The sequence below is a fragment of the Oratosquilla oratoria genome, chromosome 21, assembly GCF_046742065.1.
Source record: "Oratosquilla oratoria isolate Oo_2021 chromosome 21, ASM4674206v1, whole genome shotgun sequence".
Taxonomy (NCBI): Eukaryota; Metazoa; Arthropoda; class Malacostraca; order Stomatopoda; family Squillidae; genus Oratosquilla; species Oratosquilla oratoria.
In genome coordinates this window covers 33,051,690-33,066,996 of record NC_134797.1, presented here as the reverse complement: position 1 = coordinate 33,066,996, position 15,307 = coordinate 33,051,690, and the positions used below count along the sequence as shown (strand labels likewise).

The window sequence follows — 15,307 nt, the reverse complement described above, 5'->3', positions numbered from 1 at the left end:
CATATATATATAAATATATATATATATATATATATATATATATATATATATATATATATATATATATACATATATATATATATATATATCGCCATTGTATTAGGCCTTTTACTAGCACACGAGCATCTTCCTTCTTCAATACATTTTGGATTATGGTCACATACACGACGAGGGTCATGGATAAATTGTATTGCTGAAGATCGGTTGCACAGTAATGCGCGACTGAACTGTTTACAGTTAGCGAGGCGGGCAAATCCTCGCTATGCGTTCCGAAGAGTAGCGAACGGCGAAATCATCCGCAGTCACGTTGGCACAATTTGTTCTTTCATGGGCAAGAGTAAAACTGGTTAAAGAGATTGTCTGGTTTCGTGACCGACTCCAGAAAGCAGGGAATCCAAGAAGAGGAGATTTATAGAGAAGGAATGAAGGATCTGTGTACTGTGAGATTGAAGTGATTCCACGACTTTTCACCCTAATAAAATAAAAGCCCATGGCTTTGGATAGAACAAAATTGCTAAAGGGTGTCAACACGTAGAATCCCTACGGATTCAGTTCTGGGTGACACACCACATGAAATATTTTTAATCCATTGAAAATGAGGTCTTCATCGACAGTGGCACAATTCTGATTTTTTTTTTTCTTTCAGTCTGCAATCAGTTTGTCTTATCTCTCTCGTTCTCTCAAGTCACCTATCGTTTTAGAGGGTCTTTTTATATTAGAAACTGTTGGAAACAAATAATGATTGCGTGATTTATTTTTTAAAACTAATTATTTCATGCTTTATGGCGGAGAGCGAGCCCGTCCCCGTTCTAACGGTCACTGGGTTCTCGAAGCACGTTGGCGACTTTTCAAATCAATAAAAATATTTGTCTCAGTATAAGTTAGGTTAGGTTAGGAACAACAAAAATTGCGCAATCGTCATCTAGTAAAGTGTTATATTAAAATGCTTCAGAACTCAAACAACGTTATCCGACGATCTTGATAAATCATTAATTCTCCTCCGTAATATTCTGTCTACGGAAAACCAAAACAAAATCTGCAAAATATGTGATCATGTATGTATTGTGCTTCATTATCTATTGTATCGTGATGTTATTCTTTAGTAGATTGACCCCAATAAAATATAAATCCACAATACAAGACACACCAGATTTTTACCCCTGCTTTTAGTAACCAATTAGTTAAATACTTATTGAAATAGAAAATAAAGCACTGTCACGAGCACTACGCTCCAGCCATTCTATAGAAATGCGCCATGACAGATGAGCTCACTTTACACACTTTTGTGAAAACGTCAGTCTTACATTTACACAGCAGGTCTCCAAGCCAACTTCATGAGCTACGTGCACACTGCCGCCTACGAAGTCCACTCAAAAATCAAACTTCACACAGTTATTTTACAGGGAAGGAGGAGGCGGGGCTAGGAATGACGTCATATCGTTGTATCCTGAAGGCGACGTGACGTCATGTCGACTGACTTTGTATAACTTTTACTTTGGTTCTCTTGTTCCACCGTCCTCGACACTGCAGACGATCATGTGATAGGTGCAAAACATATTTAGTTACCATGGCGGGCTTCCCAAGAAGGACATGCATGTGCGGGGAAAAATTCTTCTACACCCTCCCATACCTGATTATACTTTTCCTTTCATTTTGGCTTCCGCCAGACTATTTTGTCGACATTCGTGTAATCGCCTCGGCATATCCATTCGACATAACGATGGCGATTGCATATTTTGTACTCTTTAGGCATAAGGTATTTCATTTTACACAGGGTGGGGGCGAAGGTAGATGTTTCTATGGTGATTTTTATTCATTCGTTTTTTCCAACACTGTTCATTGTTTCTAGTACTGGGGACAATATCGTTCCAGAGGCGGAATCGTGGAATCAGCAAAAACAAATAAATATAATTATTAAAAGAAATTCAAGAAATTCAAAGAGGGTAGCAGGGCGGAAATATAACAGAAATATATATATCAGCAGTCTCCAATTATGAATGAATGCTACGAGACTGGTTCGTAGGGGGTGCAATGCGAGTCTCCTAAAATAGTGACAGAAGATAATGCTCCGTATGGACCCTGTGGGGTAACCTGTTCAACTAACAAACTAACTGCTCTGTTTATGTGACATCACCCCATAAAAAGTATCATACTTCATATGAATAAAACAAATAATAAATAAGTAAATATAGCCTATAAATAAAACTCCTAACGTTAGCCAAAATAAAATCTTAACTTGTCAACTACTAGAATAAAATCATTCATCGTCAACCACATCAAAATGACTCGGCGGTTAACTAGATTAGGTTCGCCTGGGGTTAATTAATCTAAACTACATGACCGTAGATTTCTATATGCCCGTTGTTAACTTTCTGAATACAAACGACTAGCGTTATTCATAACAAAATATATCAAGTGAAACATGGGAACCAACTTTTTTCCTTTCTCTGGGAATGTCGTTATGAGGACAAAACACACAAATAAGTTGTATCGAGTGATTTCATTATTCAGCAGTCATTCTGTCACGGGCCAGCCGCTGCCTCCTCGTCTTTCAATTCCGGGATCCGCCCCTCAGCACCTGTTGCCCGGAATTCACCAAAACTAAATCTATAAAGCAGGACACGTTGAAAGAGAATGAATGATTTTACCCATACTGCAGACTGCCTGACACTTCTATTCAGGTGAAGGGAGGTCTTGGGGCAAACCGAACGTAATCTACGAGTACTGACGGCGTTAGTAAGAAAAACAAATCGAAAGGAATCTCGCCGTAACGGTCAAGTTGCCAAACGTAGGGGATAAGAATGACGTTACGATAATATTACGAGTTACAATGATAAAACATGCCGGTAGGAGACCTTTTGTTCCATACCGAGGTCGGATAAAAATATATACAATATGCTTAGTTGTTTATCGATGCGAGTTGTAAAACTTCGAACTGCATTACAGCCAATCGCCCCTGGTGAAAGTTTAAACTGTTTATTGACGACATGGTTGGGGACATTGTTTCTACCTACTTCTAGGTGCTAGGGGTCACCATTTATCATCCCGTTATCATTTAGTGTAAAAATATTTTCAATTTCGATGTTGACAATTCCCTCAATCTCAAAGGCTTGCATACCCTCCTTACGCGTCTCCACGTTTTAGAGAATATGTTATGTTTTAAGTGGTTTTCGTATGATCTGTTTCTCACTTGTGGTATGAGCTTTCTAGCCCGTTGTTGTACCCTTTCCGATCTGTCAATATCTTTAATTAGGTTTTATTCACCAGAAGTTCTTTTTCCTCATTAAGCCTTGTCACGTGCCTCTGAGCAGATGGGCATGTCTGAGGCCATTCTCTGGGGGCCATAGTCAGGTTGCGCATACACATATCACGACTTTTTCCAGAACAAGAAATCGGTTAACTTAAGTCACATCATGAGTTTTCTCCATTGACATGGGTTGCATCAAAACAGGGCTATGAAATGACCTAGGTCAGACGCTGGAGAGAGAGAGAGAGAGAGAGAGAGAGAGAGAGAGAGAGAGAGAGAGAGAGAGTATGGGCTGTTTCAAACTAGACCGTGGACTTCCACCCCACCCCCATCGTCACATACTATGCTCCGACAACTTTTATGGGAAATGTATCAGAAACTGAATAAAATGTCGAAATGACGATCGATACTGTTGCATCAGTCAAGGTTTTGTGTTCGTATAAAGACGCACGCACACATTCGCGAGTGAGAATGTGTAAACATAGTTTGGGCAATGTCCCAGCAAGATCTAAGAATATAAGGCCTAACCACTTCCGACCGAATTTCGAGGGAGTTGGCGCAGCGGGCCCGTGAACGTCACCTGGCTGCTCAAAGTGGGGTTAGCGGGTCCTATAGCTGTCAGTTGAAGCTGGTCCGTCGTTCAAAAATGACGTTGCCTTCGCTCGCACTGCTCCACGCAATTAGTTATATTCTGACAAATATTATATAAAATATATATATAATTATATATAAAATATTATAGTTCCTGTCTATATATATGAATATATAATATATATCATATATAATATATATATATATAATACATAAAATATTATAGTTCCTGTCTTCCTTGGCGTTTCACAGTTTTCTTCAGTGTATCACAAAGAGAAAACGGACTCAGCCAAATGACGTCAGAAGCTGCGCAGAAGAATGTAAACGGTCTGACCTGTATATTTAGACCTTGTGTCCCAGTACGTGGCCCCAACGAGAGTTCACATTTATCATACATATGACGGCCGTATTCCAAAGGCGTTGCAATAGGAGGGCATATCTCCTTCTTACGATGACATTATCACGTACGGTTTTGTAAATTGAGCAACTCTCACTCTCTCAGACACACACACACACATTTATTTTAGTAACTGCCTCATACCGGCTTGCTGGTGTAGTGGTACCGAGTTCACTTGCTAACATGGCGGTCTGAATTCGGTCCCCACCCAAGGCTGAAAATCACCAGATCATTGCAAGCTGGTATCCCGCTCTGTTGAACAAAAAGTTGTGTGAGTGCGCGAGTGCGCGTGTATGTGTATATGATCACATCATTATCCACAAATCGGGCGAAATTTGAACTTAGAGCTCTCATTCGGAGGGTAATATCTGTAATCACCAGTTCAACACGTTATTCTTAGCCATGATCAACTCCCACAAGCAATAAGCCAGTAGTTTTCAACCAGATTCTCAAGCCTCCCTCCCGAGATAATTCAATATTTTTTGCGATATTGCGAGCGCGCGTACGTGCGTGCGTGCGTGTGTGTATGTGTGTGTGTGTGTGTGTGTGCGCGCGTTGTTTATGAAGCAAATTTCAGCTTTCAACCACAAAGCCAAGAATTCGCTAAGTAGCTGCAAGCAAACAACTCCATCCATCCCACTGACTGATGGTAATGTTCTCGAGTTTGAAAACAGTCGACAGAGATATAAAAATTTCAAAGCCAAAACGCGACATTTTAAATAATGGGATGGAAGAATTTAAGATAAAATTATCAAAGCGATTTCAAACCTTGGTATGATAGTGGAGAAAAGAGGATTGAGCAGACGAATGCAGTAGGTCTTGTCCTGTATATTAAATTAGGTACGTACATCCACACATAAACACACGCGCATTATTCTATCTACATATCAATAGGCTTCTTCCCCCTTATAAGGGAGGTAGCCAGCCAAGGCATACATCCACCTTCATCCACCCTCATCCTTCCCTCTTCCAGTTGTGGATGACGGGTCATCCCTGCTCACGACCCGGGTCAGAAGCAATGCAGCAAGACACAGCACATTCACAGCAGGGCCAGCCAATTCAGTGACACGACGACCTCTCCTCCACAATACCCGGTGACCGATAATCCACGTGCCAGCCACATTTGCCCAATGTCGCGAAGTGTCAAAATCCCGCCATCCGGTTTGGGAGAACTGCTCTACGGGCCAGCCACGTGGTACCTCAAGCTGAGCGTGGCCGTGGGGGAGAATGCATAGGGTAGTGAGGGTTGTGTTGCAGATCACGCGACTTCCGAACTTATGAGCCTCTGTTGAAGGGATGGCACACTGCCTTATTTTTCAGACATCGCTTGCAACACACACCCACACACCCACACACACACACACACACACACACCACACGCACACAGATGGGGAGAGGGGAAAGAAAGACAAAGATTGGGAAACCACACGATAAAAACAGATATTTACGATACCTTCACACTGCATTGACGGTAAACTGCGCACGTGACCTGAGGCAGCTACAAACCTTCAAAACTTGGGAGGAGTGTGTGTGTGTGTGTGTGTGTGTGTGTGCGTGTGTGAATACAAAGAAAAAACCACACACACGCATTGGAGACGCCAAGAGGACATTGTAGTAAATTGAAGAAAATCACATGTTTAGAAGTTCACAAAAACATAATAGATGCATCAACTCATGGAAAATAAAATCATAAACGGATTCAAAACAAGTTGAAAAAAACGAGATAGGAATCTACAACTGTAGTTCCTTTCCTATATGTTGCAATTAGGTAAATAGAATTATGTAAACGCGCGCGCGCACACGCACACACACAACTTTCACTGATACTGCAGGGTATAAGTGAATTTTGAAAAGAAAACTATCATTTCAATTCCATCGCCTCTATATGAAGTTGATTCTATAAAATCATCATATTGTTAGCGACAGTGCGTTTACCTACTTTTAGGTTTAATCTACGTCCATTATTCCTCGTCTGGTTCATAATTTGTGTGAAAATATTCAATTCAGATTTATCTCCTTATATATTTTTATGGATTAATTGCTTAATTGCTAAATGTTTATCATCTTTAATCTATTTACTCATTCATTCAGTTATTTTCTAATTATTTGTTTCTGATAGTTTGTACCAGTTTGGTTTGCAAATGTATCTTTTCCAATCTGTCAATAAAGAAGATTCAGAGATCGTAACAAAATGATAATTACGGGGGACAAAAATCAAATTTGTTTTCTTTGCAACAAATATACAGCACTTGAGTGGCTGGGGCATTATTGATAACTACAAAATTATTTTCACTTTCCACTTGAGCAAGTTTCCACATACAACTTATGGTAATACTTAGGAAATATATCTACATATAAATTTACATTTTATCAAATCAAATCAAATGAAGACATTAGTCTAAAGAAGGTTTATTCAAGTTTTTATATTTTTGAATATCTAACTAATTTGAATGATTATATCCTTCCACTTTTCTAATTTTGCTTTCATTCGAACGCACAAACAAAAATTAATTATGAACACTACATCGCCTTGTACAATGAGAGATAAGTCCATCACGTGCTGGGAAACAAAACCATCACGTGCTGGGAGATAAGCCAACATGCATTAAGACCGTGATCATATCACAAGTAGAATGTACATATTAGTACACAAACTTCCTTCACGCCTCTTCTTATTCACTCTCTCTCGCCTTTCTTTCCCTTGTCTCTCTTGACATCTATTTCCACTTCACAACCTTAACCTATCCTCCTTGATCATAACTCTTCCTCCATGAAATAACACTTGACACATTCCATAACCTCTCGTTCCCCTCACAGTTCCATTTACTTCTTTACTCTGATGACGCACATTACATATTTTACTCTGCCTTAAGTCAGATGATTCTATTCAGCTGAGGACGGGACGTCGTACTGAAGAGGGTCTGGATCGGTAGTGAATCTGTTCAACCAGGGATCCGATCTCCAACTAGTCACATTGCGCTGCGTAAAAGTTCCTGACATGTTTCAGAAATCTCGTCGTCCACCATAAGTTTGCGAGGCAATGTACTATTATACCAATGTGCATTTGTCTGTCCACCAGCTGATAAAAATTTGAATTTAACCAGGAAAAAAACCAGATGTGATAAAAAAAAAAAAAAATCAGAAAAGGCCAAAAAATAAACGAGACAAGAAATGAGAAGAAAGTGTAACAAAAGAATAAAAATCGTTAACGTAGTTGAAATTCCATGCAAGGCGAACACTTTTGCCTGCCCTAACCGTCTCCACCCTACCCCCACCCCCTCCACCGGCCGGTTCAACATCCGCAAGGTCCGCAACCCCGTAGCATAAAAATCCTGCCCCATGCACACTCATCACAGATGCTTACGTTGCAATGCCCCACCCCCTCCCCACTCTTCCCTAAATTCAGGTTGCACTTTCCAAGCAGCCGCCAGTTAATTCTATTAATTCTTTAATACTCAGTAGCGAATATAATTTCCTGTAGGCGAACAGGAGCGTAGTGTCATTCTATTCTGAGTATCGCTTGGAAGTCTTATTATGCCGACAGGGACCCACCCCCTAACTATAGATTGAAGCTATCACTCCATAACCTATACTGATCGTTCATTTCCTTTATTTCCCATCGCTGTTCTCACCAGCCCCGTGTTGGAGTGGTCTTCTCCACGAGACTCAAAAAGAACAGCAATGTTATAAGATACGTTACAGAAATGGACGAAGTTATCCCTCCCGTAAAATTGTGCCTACCTTTGCAAACTTGTTCCAAGCTACCTTCCTCCAAATGTGCCTGAGGTTTCTCAGACTGTCTCAGTTGTAGAGTAAGAGTTAAAGGAATTGAACAAATCCATGAAGATTTACAATATCTTAAATGTATCAAGACTTCCTTTTAGGAGTAGGTTCTGGCCGTGTGTCCCTACCCCTCCTCTCATCCCAATGGGATACCAGACACATTCATTGGCGGCAAGACTCGCAGGGATGATTACAGAGGTCCCCACAGCTGTGCTATATGAGCTAATTGAATTTACATAAATTAATCTAGATGCAAGATGAGACTTGCTCTAAAATATTCAGTCCACTTACATAATGCTAACTAGTGGTAGGGTCAGTTTTGGTGAGCTCACTTTTTATTTTATTTATAATTTATCATCTATTTTTATATATCACATTTATACTATTTATTATCATCTATCTATTATCATTATATTTATTTATTCATCTACTATTATCTTAACGTTAGACTTGAACTTTTCTCTCTCCTATCGAGTATGACAACGCCAAACTATTTTTATACAACTCAAAGAAACCCTTACGACGGAAGTTACAATTTTATAGATTAATCCTTTCTATTCTAACGTTCTAAATTTAACGATTGTGTTCTACTTAACGCTTGGCAATTATAATCATCTTAGGTAACTCCTACTATGGTGAGGATTACCTTTTATTACTGGTTTCACAAGACGTATTATGACACTGATCCTTCTATTCTGATTTTTATTCCTTTTATTCACCTCCTTGTAAGAATGTGTAGTAAACTCGTAGTGCACACTGCTTATCCCGCGTGGTCAGGTGACGCAAGAGAAGTACTGTGCTGTGTTCTTGCCGGTCTTATTAGTATTGTAAATTTATAATGACTCCAAGCACCACACTGTTGATTCCGTGCCTTATATATTTGATGCTTGGAGACATCCCTACGAGCCAGAATAACACAGCATTCTTTTATGAGTGAATAATCATAAAAAATATTGAAAACTTTTAACTTCTATTATCATTCCGTTCTGGTAACTATTTTTCATTACCACTTCTTGACTTCATCATATCTTTGTTATCACATTGTCTCCAAGGAAAGAAGCGATGAATATTACTGAAAAAATACATCTTCCAAGAATGAAGGCATGATGCAGAAAAATCGATTAAATTTTCAGAGTAATCGGCCATAAAAATGCTTAACAGATTCAATGTATATATAAAAAAGGCACAATAATGTCGACCATACAAACTGACATGCACGGTCATACATAATGATTTAATCTGATTGACCTTATTCATGCAGTTAAAACGGGCAAATTGGCCAATCAATATGAAAATAGAACGTTTCCCGATAAGACTGCTGGCGGTGGATGGTAATGCAATCCATGTATGCATTTTCTACACCTTGTAACATCTCCCCTCATACCCCAATTCGGATTTTGATAACTTTGAACTACGTCAATGCCGAATGGATAATTCCTTTTAAAATGACGATCTGGAGGGTATTCTATTCATGTATGGCATGTTCTCAAGGGCATGAACATTTTCCGCGCCACGGAAAACCCGAACTGCATTTGCAAGTTATCGCACATCGGGCTGACCGCTGCGATATGACGTCATCATACACCAACGACTTTCTTGACCACAAGCCGTGGGGAGGGCATCAAAAGCTGTGGAAGACGGATCAGATGGAGGCAATGCCCATGGGGCTGTCTTCTCCATCAGCTGTTTATTATTACAGCATTCACGTGAAGTTTTGTGGAAAAAAAATAATAATGGAGGCAAATGACGATGACTATGAAAAACACACCCTTCACGGGAATTGTCTGTACCCTGTAACCGTCACCTTTGCCCTATGTGCTCAAATAGCCAGGTTAGTTGGAGGGCACCAGGAGTCGTTAGAATCGAAGTCGTTCCAACGTAAAGAGAAAGATTGAGGGTTCAAAACCAGATATCAAGTGATCTTATCCCAAGCTGAATCAACTATCATTACAAATACTTGATGACATTTTCGCTAGACTTGTGTAGTCACTATGAACACTCTAAACAACTATGCCTCCATCATATAGCTCAGTTTGAACGAATGTGAACACGTCTAGGACCGCCCTTACGACGTGCACTACGACAACTACTTCGAAACTTGATACAACGATGAGGGCAATGGAGGTGGTTGGCGGTACTTAGGGCAGGCACCCACATCGAGACCCTGTGGATTCCTGTGGTCAAGAAACAGCCTTGCAGATATTCATATCTCTTACGAAAGGTTAGGCAACACCAGCCGTTAGTTTCTGTATGTAAAGTTGATATAAACAGTTATCTGGTGAGGGTACTATGGCAACTCTTCTTTAGAAGTAGGTGTCTGGACGTACTACATGCGTACTGTACATTTTTATCATTATCGTTATTATTATTTTTTTTCGGACAGGTATTTAGTGAAGGTGTTCTGAGACGTAAAAGGTAGTTGTCTCACATATAAAGGTAAGGATACACTAGTCAACGAAAAGCTTGAAGTCCAACTTTAGCATTCGTTCATCCTGTAATAAGTGGGTACACGTGAGTCCAGCCTTCCTTTGTAGAGAAATTCCCACCAATCACATAAAAGGAGCTACAGCAAGCCCCACCCTCTATCTAGAATGAGGACCTCTCATTGGCAGTGCCAATGCCTATGCCACTTTCTCAAAGAATTTATCCCAAATAACTTTGAACAACTCGCGATCTCCCTTAAAATGCGTATTTGGTGGTCTTTGCATCTTTTATCCATACACACCCGCACGGTGGCGCGGTTGGTAGAGTCCCAGACTGTCACAACGGCGGTCCAGTTTCGAATCCTGCTCAGGGCAGAAAATAACTTCAGTATCGCTGCGCCTCGAGTCGATACTCCAACACACGTAGGCGGGGAGTTATGGTGTGTGTGCGTTTAAAGTCAAAGCATTACTCATAGATCGGTCACACGAGCTCTGAACTCTCTTTCGGGAGGGAAATAGCTGTCGATCACGAGTCCAACACGTGATCCAAGACCATGGTGAACCACACAGATTATCGGGCACTAGGCAGAAGACATTTGTCATCCATAGAAAATGGTAATTGAAGGGCTGACTCTGAGAGAATTAGATATTATTTCTTAATTGGGATGCCTCACATCCCAAAGCGCCTCTTGTAGTAGTAGATTCTATATTAGAGAATGCATAAGTGTAGATAACAAGAAAATGGCGAGAAGAATTTTCGGGCGTAAGTCAAACGACTGTTTGATTATTGCCACAATATATATTTCATAAACATTATTTTCTATTTGAAGATATTTTTACATTATTAAATAATCTATCTCTTATTATTGAATAAGTTATATATATATATATATATATATATATATATATATATATATATATATATATATATATATATATCTATATATCTTTTCATATGTCTTAAATATGAATACTCTTAACATATATCTTCGGTTTCTTTCCTTCGAATATTTTCCGAGGTGTGTACTACAATGGTATTGCGTTGGGCGTCCCTCGGCTTGGATTCCAACCCAAATCCTCCAGCGTTGGACGAAATCCATCACTAGGCTCGGACTCCAATTCATCCGTTGACGAGGAGCTTTGCAGGTGGTACCACCTGCAAAGCTCCTCGTTATTGTGACGTCAAGTCGTGCGGCTCATTTCATGAGAAAGCCGACGAATTTTCCCCCCAAAAATGAGTACGGCAAATTCCATTTATGTAATCTTTTTATTTCTTCATTACGCAACGCTTCGATACACTCCGCCAAAGACAATAGAAGGCGGATGTTGCCGGCAGTGATTATGATTATTCAATCAGATATATAATTTTTTAAACATAACCACCGCGTAAGCACCTTTGGTTGATAGGACCTATAGACCTGTTCATTGTAGTGGTTCGCCTTGTGATAAACAAATTTATTTGAATGGATGGTATGCGAGATAAGTCCCCTTTGTTACTATATATAATTGTGGTAACGTAAAAAAAAATCCATCTATGTCCCATCATCACGCTTATCCCATAACAGAAATTACAACCCTAAATGGCTGGCACACGATCCCCGGCCACGACCCAAGAGCTCTCTCTTTCCCAACTTCTATTTTTACGTTATTTTCAACAGGCAACTGATCCCATCCTCCTAATAGCCGAAGACAGAAAAAAAACTCGTTTTTACTCAATACCTACAATATTTCAGTCTCTTCCACCCCCTTCCTATCCTCCCAGACAGGCTACAAAAGGGAACAAAATTCGTTGGATGACGTCAGCAGTGTCTGGTTCCTTTCCCAGAATCCCATGGCGGAGGCTTCGACAACAGTCAATTCTTTGTCACATTTCGCATCAGGAGCAGTTGTGACATAGGTCAAATTGACAGACAGACGCCAATGTTGTGACAGCAATAATAACAATAATAATAATTCTAATGATTATAATTAGAGGCTCTTGTAATACCGTCTGATATGCCATTGTATTATGAAAAAATATCAGTTATAATTAACCCCTTCCGTACCGCGTGGCACGTACCTCTCCATTTTAGATGCCGCCAGTCTGTGGCAGTGGGGTTAAGATTAGACAACACAACTGAGAGGTGGTCGGAAGGAAGTTGAAGGGGAAAAGGCAGCGAGGGGTGGGGAGGTGGATACACACTTTCCCGCTTTCCTCAGTTTTCTTTCAGCATCCTGGATGCAATATTCCACTCATTCGCTCAACCGACCAAATGACTAGAGTCAACCACGTAAAAAGCTTTTTTCACTCCTTGGATGCCACCACCACGATTAATGTATCTCATATATATATATATATATACATACATATTTATATATATACATATTTATATATATATATATATTATATATATACATATATATTATATATATATATATATATATAATATATAATATACATATAATATATATTATATATATATATATATATATAAATAAGATACATAATTGTGTGTTGTGTGTGTGTGTGTTATATTTCTACAAATTTATGTAACCATGAGACTTTATTTAGTTGATGGAAATCTTACTTGCAAACTCACTCGAATACCATCTTTTCCCACCTTCTACGTCCTCCTTCCTGACAATGACGTGCTACTCACTATGAAACTTCAAACCTAAGTGACTCCCAATATCCACAAAACAATTAAAAATGTGTTTATATAGATATTATACATATTATATATATATATATATATATATATATATATGTATGTATGTATTAATTCTGAAGAGATCAAAGAGTATTCTACAAGAGGCCAGATTTTGAACACATCAGTTATCAGGACTGTTTTGTGGAATGAAAACGCCGAGGCTGGCCACACATGGTCCAGGTTTACATCCTGTCATGGATATTGGTCGGAACTTTTTTCACAGAAAGAGACTCAGAACCCAAAACTTTAACAGCAAATATGATTTTAATAGTCGTTCACAATCGTCTCCTGGCATTAGCTAGGTGTGTACAACGAAGACATGACATGATCACGAGTTTCCACCTCAACAATAAAGCAACATCAATAGCGACTAGGATTTCATCATTTAAGAAAGATCGTTGGGAAAAAAAAAGTTAATCAGCATACTTATCGTCGGGACCTCAGGATTTCGAAGTTGGAAATGTATGCAAACACACGCACTTATACAAGGAACACACACACAGCTACACAAAATCAGTTTTAGAACACAAACACACACGCGGAAAGCCAATACCCGCACGCCTTTCAAATATGTGACACAGTCCTTCTTCTGATATTCTTGTTCTTCAGACCGCCAGACAATTTCATTCGTCTGAGGGGGAACATTTGAAAGAACACACATTGGTAACTACTCACACTGAAAATATTTGCAGTCTGGGAAGAACGCGGAAAGAGGGGGGGGGGGGAGATCCGTGCTTACGAAATCTTCAATAATGTCGATTGCTTCAAGTCCCGGGATTGAATTTCATGTCGCCAGATCCACAAACGTCATCTTACGTTAGGTACGCTGGAATAAGCAATTCATGACAAATATTCCGCCTTAGAAACGTGAGTATTACTGAGACCTAGTTGTTAGTATTTGTAGAAGTAGTAGTAGTAGTAGTAGTAGTAGTAATAGTAGTAGTCGTAGTAATATAAATAATGATAATAATAATAATAATAATATCAGAAGTTCAGCTACTCACAAAAGAAGTTGGAATCATTGATGGGGGAACCTGATCAGCTATGACTGTCTCACTTCGCAGTGTCACTCCGAATTCTATTCTCATAAATTCATAGATGAAGGTTCATTATTTGTAAAATGTATTAGTTTCTTTTTGAAAGTGTAAGCTTAATAAGGCAGCAGGGCCCTGCATAACACGATGTGTTAGAAAAATCAAACATTTCCCATATCTAAACAACTGTCTTCTTTTAGCCTGAGGTCGGCTTCAATGTGTAAACACTGGTTTTCCCATTCAACTGACAGGTTGTAGTTTTGTGCATTCTAAATTTATACGAACACCGAAGCGATCATTACAAGGCCGTAAAATCTAAATATCCAAAAACAAAATTCTGCTGCTGCATCGCCGGTGAATTCACATCCAAATAGGGGAAAAAATCATACTCCTCATTAAAACTAATATGAGGATTATTTTGGTTGTAAAGTGGATAACCAGGATAAATGTTGGTCCCCCCATACTTGCTGTGTCACATATGTCAGGCTTCCTACAGCGTGTGGTGAGCCCAGTTTTATGCTGTGTGCCTCTTGCCTCCTCTATAATTTGAATAGAAGCCAAATATCTGGCTTCTGTTTAAAATTTTGCTCGCTTGACAGATATAAATACTGTAACAACAAAATCCAAACATACTGTTAAGTATCTTGATTTACCATCCACTTTGACGTCAGTGCCTCACAAGATTAATTAATTAATTATCTGTGCCAGATCGTCCAAGAAACAACGAGTGGCGATGAGTTTGATAATGAGATAGTAAATGTAGTAATAAACAATATGGATTCAACATTTGAAATAAACTGTTCTTTAGGTGTTCCACATTTGCTAAGTCATGGGGATTTTATTGATTTCGTCCACGATTTAAATTTGCAAAAAAAAAAAAAAAAAAAAAAAAAAAAAATGGGTTCCAGGTTAGCTGGCTGGAATCTTCTCCAGCTTTTAGTTTGATTTACTCTATTTCATCTATTTATTCATTATTATCATATTCATCATCATTATCATTATTATTCCTTAAAAGTGGCAGTTAGCCGACAAGATTGACGAGATAAACACCATATGAGGCTCTGTCCTCATATCTCGTCAATCATTATTATTCACGAGGTCACCATTAAGTTTAAAAATCCTTTGAAGATGATCTGGTGTAT

The 15,307-nt window shown here is 39.1% G+C and overlaps 1 protein-coding gene across 5 annotated transcripts in view; it reads right to left on the bottom strand.

The window, feature by feature from the left end:
- LOC143036840 (equilibrative nucleoside transporter 1-like) overlaps positions 1 to 15,307 on the bottom strand; it is a 137,192-nt gene that overhangs the window by 52,824 nt on the left and 69,061 nt on the right. The window lies entirely within an intron of this gene.